Source organism: Panthera uncia, chromosome E1, assembly GCF_023721935.1.
Source record: "Panthera uncia isolate 11264 chromosome E1, Puncia_PCG_1.0, whole genome shotgun sequence".
Taxonomy (NCBI): domain Eukaryota; kingdom Metazoa; phylum Chordata; class Mammalia; order Carnivora; family Felidae; genus Panthera; species Panthera uncia.
In genome coordinates, this window is record NC_064814.1 from 31,204,033 (window position 1) to 31,212,821 (window position 8,789).

Sequence of the window (8,789 nt, forward strand, 5' to 3'; positions counted from 1 at the left end):
TTAGCTTCTTAGAACTTTTGGCCAAAGCTCATAGCCCTCCTACTCCTTATTCTATGCTTCCCTGAGACCTGGACACTGTCTGTTAGCTAAATGCTGCTTTAGCCACTTAGAAATGGAAAAGTAGGGGATCTTTAGAAAAGTGGAAACACTTTTGGGGGAACGTGAGTGATTCCCTAACTCCTAGGTTGTCCTGGTTGTTCCACATGGGGTCTCCTGCTCCCACACACCTGAAGAAATCAATACTTCTGAAAGGATCTGCCCACCCCGAATGCCAAGCAATTATTAACAATCCTCATGGAAGTATCAGGGAACAGAAGTGCTTCGTACTCTTTTCCGTTGCTTCTTACTCAAAAACATGCCCTGAGTTTTTGTGTATGTGCGCCTAGGATGCTGTCACACAGAACAACACAAGTTCTGTGTTTCCAAGGCGTACAACCTTCTAATCAAAGCAGGTCTACACATTGAAAAGCTTTTTCCAATGGTGATAAATGTACAATCAAGGAAATAAACTGGGTAATGAGCTATTAATTATTAGAGATAGGTAGATTGAATTCCCTCAGCTAGGAAGTTGGTGGGCTGGATCTTGGACAAGGCTCGGTCTCTGGGGGCAGTGAGGTCCTAAGGGGCTGTCAAACCCCAAATTCTGTTCTGGCCTTTGGTGTGATGAATAATTTGACAGCTGGAGCACTGAGGGATGAGCGAGGCCGTGGTCCACATTTTGTCTGTGATGGGTGTCTCTAGGGCCCAAACCCCACCCCCTTCCTGCCCTGGTGGGAGAGGCAGTCCAGCTGGCATCTGTGGACAACACATCCCTGCACAGGTAGGTACACTGTGCATCTGGAAGGCTAATCCTGCAACGCTTTGTGGTGAGGATGACCCTGTGGGGCACAGGAAGGGCAGGATGGGAGGATGGGTTACAGAGGGAACTGTGGAAGGCAGATGGACATTGTGGTGTAGAGGAAAGCAGCCACTGTCAGAACTGGGGCCAGGCAAAGAGTGGGATTGTCCATCTTCTACCTCTTTTATCCTGTGCAATCTCTGGGGCCTTTGGCTGGACCTAACTGAAAGGCAGATGGCAAGGCTGAGCAATCTGTAAGGGTCAGCCCCTTCTCAGGGAACAGAATGGAGAATAAATCGAAGGGGGGCAAACCAAACCAACATCGTAGGGAGCTGTCTCTGTTGCCATGGATATGTGTGTCTGTCTCTAGAACTCTAGTGTCCACAGGCCTAGGCCTAAGAGGTGGCTGTCCCCTTAACTCTCCCCTCACTTCCTTCATGTCTTTACTCAGACATCCTGTTACCCATCAGAAGGGCCTTCTGACATCCTATATGAAATTGCATTCTCCACCCCCCCACCCCCCACTTCACTACTAACCTTATTACCCAGTTTAATTCAGCACAGAACCTGCCAATGCTTGACATGCATGCTGTTTACTTGTTGGTCTCCCACAACTAGAATATAAACTCTGACAGCAGAGCCATTTTCCCTTTTCTTCACTGCCTTCTTCGAGCACACACAACAGCACTTGTCCTGGAGTAAATGCTTGATAAATGGTGGTGGTTCACATGAAAAATGAAGAGTGTAAGCGAGCCTTAGGGCAGCTCCCCTGCCCTAGGACAGCCCGGCCTTTCCTGAAGAGACTTCTGTCTGGCTTCATGCCCTCTTGCTGCCCAACCTGTGCATCGTCCTGCTGCCTGGAGAGGAGTGAGTGTGTCCCTCCCCAAGTGTGCTCAAGCTTCAGCCCTTTGTTTCTGCCAGCTATGGAAGAATGAAAGCATGTGTTCACTACCCTCCCTTCTCGCTCCTCCCATATACTAAAGATTGAGGAGCTGCCCCTCCCTCCTTGAGGTCTCACCTAGTAAGTCTTCTGGACTTCTGGACTTAGGAGAAAAAACAGAATCCCAGAGTCCTGACCTCTTAGGCCTCCCCTGAACTAAAGGTACAGCTTCCCTACCATCCTGGTAACAAAGAGTGACCCATATCACCTGTTGCAGAGGTCAAGTGTACCTGTATGAATATCTTTGTGATGTAATGGGCCTGGTGTCTAGATCCATGTACAGGCATAGTCCTATGCATAGACAGCTGCTGTGCCAATATAGACAGGTTCATAAGGAAAGATCAAAACCCCAGGTCCCTGTGCCTCTCCTTCCTTGCTTTGTCTAAACAAAGGTGTGCAGTGCTTGTGGTGAGGCTGCTAGACGTTGTTCTCTTGAGTTTCCAGAGAGAGGCCAAACATGCAAAAACAGTGTGGTAGTGTGGGTTGAACCCAGTTCTAGAATCAGAAGATCTAGGGTTGAGTCCCAGCTCAAGTCCACTCTGAGGCTCAATTTCTTCATCTGAAAATGGGGATGATACCTATCTACCCTAAAGTATATGACATGTATGCAAAAGTGCTTTGAGAGTGGAAAGCAATGATGAGGAGGACACTGATTATTAGGCTCTGTGACAATAAAGCTTGGGGAAAGAATAAAGGATTCTGGGAAGTCAGGGCCTTCAGATAACCCCTCACACCTTGTACCAGCCTTCCCCTTCATGTCCAAATATACCTGTATTATAGAGAAGGAAATTAGGACCAGATAAGGAAAGAAACTGACCTAACATCACATGGATGTTTGGGACAATTGGGATGCCGACTCCCAGGCCAGTTCTGATGTAAACATTCATGTATATGTTTTTTAATTCTCTTGGGGCATATTTGATTATTTACTTATTTAAAATGTCTTATTGAGAGACAGAGCTTGAGCGGGGGAGGAGCAGAGAGAGACGGAGACAGAGGATCCAAAGCAGGCTCTGTGCTGACAGCAGAGAGCCCGATGTGGGACTGGAACCCATGAACTGCAAGACCATAACCTGAGCCAAAGTTGGACACTTAACCGACTGAACCACCCAGGCGCCCCTTGAAGCATCTTTTATTTTTTTAATGTCAGTTTACTTTGCTATTTTTTAAAAATCTGTATTGAAATTGCCAATTTTTTTCTGTAAGGGTCAGATAGTAAATATTTGAGGCTTCGTGGGCCATATGACATTGTATATGTAGTTGTCGCAACTGCTGAACTCTGCCATTGTAGCATGGAAGTGGCTGTGGGCAATATGTAAACAAACGAGCATGGATGTCTTCCAATAAAACCAAACAGGCAGCGGGCCAGATTTGACCTGTAGACCATAGTTTGCCCAACCCTGATTTATTTTTTCTAATGTTTATTTATTTATTGAGAGAGAAAGAGAGCATGAGCAGATGAGGGTCAGAGAGGGAGAGAGAGAATCCCAAGCAGGCTCCATGCTGTCAGCACAGAGCCCGACATGGGGTCTGAACTCACAAACCACAAGATCATGACCTGAGCCAAAGTCAGACGCTTAAGGACTGATCCACCCAGGCACCCCTGCTAACCCCTAATTTAGATAGATTAACATGATTCAGTATTCCAAAGTAGAAAAAGTGGAAATTCTCCCTCCCACTTCTGTCCCCGAGCATTGACTGGGTTTCCCTCCTTAGAAAAAATTAACGTTATGAGATTTGTGTTTCCTTTCAGATACAGTTGATAAAAAGTGTATTTTTAAGTGGCTGTACAATATTCCAATGTGTTGCATGTAGTTTAATAAGCATGAAAGGACTAGGACTCCTGAAGACATGTCCTGAAAGACAGAACACTCTTCTAGGTGTATTGTCCTGACTTGCCCAATGGACTCCTTCATCAGGATAATCTTTTGAACAACTAGGATTTGCCTGGGAGTTTTGGGGATCATGCCTGATGAATATGCTGGGCGATCCCTTTTGGGTCAAAAACAACTCTGACTCTTGGGAGTGCAATATTTTTTTTAGGTGGTTTGTGTACCAGTTTCACCAGTAAAATATAACCTGTAGGAAGGATATCTATTTGTTCTATCTATCTATCTATCTATCTATCTATCTATCTATCTAATCTATAGTCATATTTCCACATAACATTATACAATTATCCTGTGTACAAAATAAAATGTGCTAACCCTTTCCCCAGAAGAGGATGCAAAGTCTTTGGGTGATGTTCATTCTTCTTCTTGATAATCCTGTAACTTCAATAATTTAATGTAAAGTTAGCTATTATTAATATGTTTTATGTAAAAATATGAGAGGGATAAGAAGAAACACACAAAAATAAATACATGTATTTTTAAATAAAATAAGGAATAAATAGTCATAATATTTATAGTCCCCATTTCTGCAATTGGTCAGGTGGTTGTAGCCCCAAAACCTTCATTCTAGAAGGGTCTGTGCCATTAGAAGTTTTGCCTAAAATTGGGTCGTTATAGTTTCCCATAGGTTTTAATCACGGGACCTGGGAGTACTAAGAGATGCCTTGAGGGCTATGTTATATCCAGACATACTTTTCTTTACCTCCATTGTATGGTAAATGCCCAATTTCCCCTCAGGGGTCAGAATCAATCACCCCAGCTAGTACAGTAACTCCCTATTTGGTCTGTTAATTCAGAGGAATGAGGAGCCCAAAGTGGCAGTTCTAATTCAATGGAACCATTGTGTCTTCTGGTAAAAGTGTTCTTCCATTTGGAATAAAGCATATCTTTATAGATAGAGCATAAGGTTGCAAGGATGGGAAGCAAAAATTTTGCTAGTGGATCACTGGGGGTACAGTGAGTGATAACATTCTATTTCCAATCCTTAATTCCTGGAATCATGAGTCCTTCCTAGCTGTGGGAGAGACCACCATACCTGGATTGCTGATTTCTAACATATGCGGTCTCTGAAGTACATTGCTACAGTCCTGCAAAGCATTGTCACCTAGCTGGTGCTGTAACTAGATCTTCAAAAGGCTATTCAACCTTCCTATCAAGCCAGCTATTTCAGGGTGATGGGGTAACATAGTGAGACCAGTAAATTCCATGGACATAGACCCACTGCTGCACTTCATTTCCTGTGAAGTGAATTCTTTGATTAGAAGCAATGCTGTGTGGAATACCATGACGGTGGATAAGGCATTCTGGAAGTCCACAGATGGTAGTTTTGGCAGAAGTGTTATATACAAGGAAAGCAAATCCATATCCAGATTAAGTGTCTGTTCCAGTAAGAGCAAAGCACTATCCCTTCCATGATGGAAGCAATCCAATGTAATCAACCTGCCATGAGGTAGCTGGCTGATCACCCCAGGGAATGGTGCCGGCTCTCAGTATTGGTCTCTACTACTGGCAGGTTAGGCACTCAGCATTGGCTGCAGCCAGGTTGGCCGTGGTGGGTGGAAGTCCATGTTAGCCCATGCATAACCTCCAACCCTGCCACCTGGCTCTTATGTTCATAAACCATATGAGTATACATATCATATATCAATATATCAATATAGATATCTATATATAGATATCTATATCTATATATCTGTAGATATATCTATCTACCTATATATATATCTATATATCTATAGATATCTATAGATATGAGATAGATATAGTATCTATATATCTATAGATATCTATAGATATGAGATAGATATAGATATGACATAGATATAGATATCTATATATCTATATATCTCATATCTATATCTATCTCATATATAGATATAGATATCTATATCTGTATCTGTCTCATATATAGATATACATATCTATATCTGTATCTCCTATACAGAACCATTATCATATATATGATACATACAGATATATAATTATTGATAATATAGGATCAATAGGACAATAATATATGATCCTAATAGACATATTGGATATATATACTATAAAAATATAAAATGTATTATATATATTATAAAAAATATACATACAAAGAGATTTTATTGCAAACACTTGGCTTATGTGATTGTGAGGGTCGAGTAGGCAAGTTTGAGGTCAAGTAGACTGGCAGACTGGGGCTCTGGCAGGACCTGAAGCTACAGTCCACGGACAGAATTTCTTCTTCCTCAGGAAAACTTCAGTTCTGTTCTTAAGGCTTTTCAGCTGATTGCATCAGGCCCTCCGTATTAGCCAGGATAATCTCCTTCCATAAAATCAACTAATTGTAGATGTTAATCTTATCTCCGAAACACCTTTCCTGCAATACTGGGATTAGTGCTTGATTGAATAATTAACTATATGGCCTACCTAAATTGACACATAGAACACCATCACAGTTTGCAAACTGTATATGTGAAAGTTATACCTTCTCATAGAGGAATCCAAACGTACAAAGAGGCAAATCATTCTTTTAAATGTTTATTTGTTTATTTTGAGAGAGAGACAGAGCACACAAGCAGGGGAGGGGCAGAGAGAGAGAGAGAGAGAGAGAGAGAGAGAGAATCCCAAGCAGACGCCACAATCAGCACTGGAGCCCGACGTGAGGCTCGATCTCATGACTGTGAGATCATGAGCCCAAGATCATGATCTAGCTGATATCAAGTCAGACAATTAATTGACTGGGCCATCCATGTGCCCTAGAGGCAAGTCATTTTTAAAAGTAGCTTTATTGAAGTGTTATTGATATACACTAAATTGCACATATTTAAAGTGTACAATTTGAAAAGTTTTGACATATGTATACGCCATTAAAACTATCACCACAATCAAGATATCAAACATTCCTATGAAACCCAAAAGTCTTCTCATGACCCTCTGGAACCCTCTCTCTCCCTTCCTTGCCTCCTTCCAGCCCCAGGAAACCACTGATCTACTTTTCATCAACGTAGATGAGTTTGCACTTTCCGGAGCTTTTTAAAAATGGAATCATATGGTATGTATTCTTTTTTTTTTTTTTGGTTTAGTTTCTTCCACTCAACATAATTATTTTGAGATTTATCCATGCTGTTCTTCTGTGTAGCATAGTTTATTCTTTTTTTATTGTTGAGTAGTCCTACTATATAGATATACCAAAGTGTATTTATCCATCCTCCAAATCAGGGACATTTAAAATTCCATTTTGGCAATTATGAATAGAGCCTCATAAACATTTGTATACAGGTTTTTGTGTTAATGTAGGTTTTTATTTTATTTGGGTAAGTAACTAGGAGTAGGATTGCTGGATTTTATGGTAAGCATATGCTTAACCTTAAAAGAAACTGCTGAACTATTTTCCAAAGGGACCACGCCATTTTACATTCCTACCAGCAGTGTGTGAGATTTTCAGTTGCTCCCTATCCTGTTAACACTTGCTATTGTCATTTTTTCTTTTTATATTTAACTTTTCAAAAGGTATGTAGCAGTATCTCATTGTAGTTTTAACTTACATTTCCCTAATGATGTTGAGCACCTTCTCACATGATTGTTACATATATATCTTTGCTCATCTTTTTATTGGGTTGTTTGTTTTTCTCATTGTTGAGTTTTAAGAATTCCTTCTATGTTCTGGATATGAGTCTGTTATCAAATATATGATTTTCAAGTATGGTCTTTCAGTCTGTGCCTTGGCTTTTCATTCTCTTAATTGTCTTTTACAAAGTAAACATGAAGTCTAATTTATTTCTTTTTTGCATTGTGCTTTTGGTGAATCTAAGAACACTTTGATAACCCAAGGTAACAAAGGTTTCTTCCTCCTTTTTCCTAAAAGTTTTAAAGTTTTACATTTTAAATTTAGATCCATCATACATTTGGAGTTAATTTTTGTGTATGATGTGAGGTATGGATCATGGTTTGCTTCTTCTCTCTTCTCTCCCCTCACTTCCCCTTTGCATATTGTCGTGTCTTCCAATTGTTTCCACATCATTTTTGAAAAGATTCTCCATCTCCTGTTCAGTTGCCTTTGTACCTTTGTAAAAATTCAACTGGCCATATTTGTGTGTTTCTGGACTTTCTATTCTGTTCCATCAATCTGTGTGTCTTTCTATTTTCCGATACCATACCATAGCTTTATAGTAAGTCTTGAATTTGGGTAATGAGAATCCTCCAAGTTTATTCTTTTTTTTTTCAAAATTATTTTGTCTATTCTAGTGTCTTTGCCTTTGCATATAAATGTAAGAATTGTTTTATTAATATTTACAAAATATCTTTCTGATATTTTGGATTGGATTGCTTTGAATTTATAAATCAATTTGGAGACAATTGACAGCTTAACATAATTGAGTTTACTGAGTCATGATCATAGTCTTTCTCTCTTTTTTTGTCTTTTTGATTTTTTCTATGACTGTTCTGCACATATTTTGTTTCCTTTTTCTGTGTTATTGTAATAGTATTTCCTTTTTCTGTGCTATTGTAATAGTATTGTTTTTAAACATTTATGTTTCCAATTGTTCAATGTTGTTATATAGAAATGTGATTGACTTTGTATCCTGTGACTTTGCTAAACTCATTTTTAAGTTCTAGGACCTTCTTTGTGTATTCCATGGCATTTTCTATTATCTGTGAATGGAAACAGTTTTATTTTTTCCTTTCCTTTCTGTATGCTTTTTTTTCCCTCTTTTCTGCAGTATATATTGAGGACTTCTAGTATATATTGAGTAGGAACAGTAAGAGTGAACATCTGGGCTCCTTCTGGATCTAGAAAGCATTCAATATTCAATCTTTTACTGTAAAGTATGATATTAACTATAGGATTATTTTGTTTTGTTTTGTTTTTACAGATGACCTTTATCAGGTTAAGGATTTTCCCTTTTATTCCTAGTTTCTGAGAGTTTTTGTAGACATAGACATAAATAAATTTCTATTTATTTACTTTGAGAGAGAGAGAGAGAGAGAGAGCAAGCAAGTGAGGGGCAGAGAGAGAGAAAGAGAGAGAGAGAGAGAGAGAGAGAGAGAGAATCCCAAGCAGGCACCATGCCTTTGGCACAGAGTCTGACACAGGGCTTGATCTCAGATCATGAGATCATGACCTGAGCAGAAA

The 8,789-nt window shown here is 39.8% G+C and overlaps 1 long non-coding RNA gene across 1 annotated transcript; it reads right to left on the reverse strand.

The window, feature by feature from the left end:
- Positions 1–1,412: 1,412 nt before the first annotated feature.
- Positions 1,413–2,352, reverse strand: LOC125926759 (uncharacterized). Its single transcript, XR_007459161.1, has 2 exons — positions 1,857–2,352; positions 1,413–1,759 (listed from the first exon to the last, which is right to left on the reverse strand). It is a non-coding gene; the product is annotated as an uncharacterized LOC125926759 (long non-coding RNA).
- Between the last annotated feature and the right edge of the window lie 6,437 nt (positions 2,353–8,789).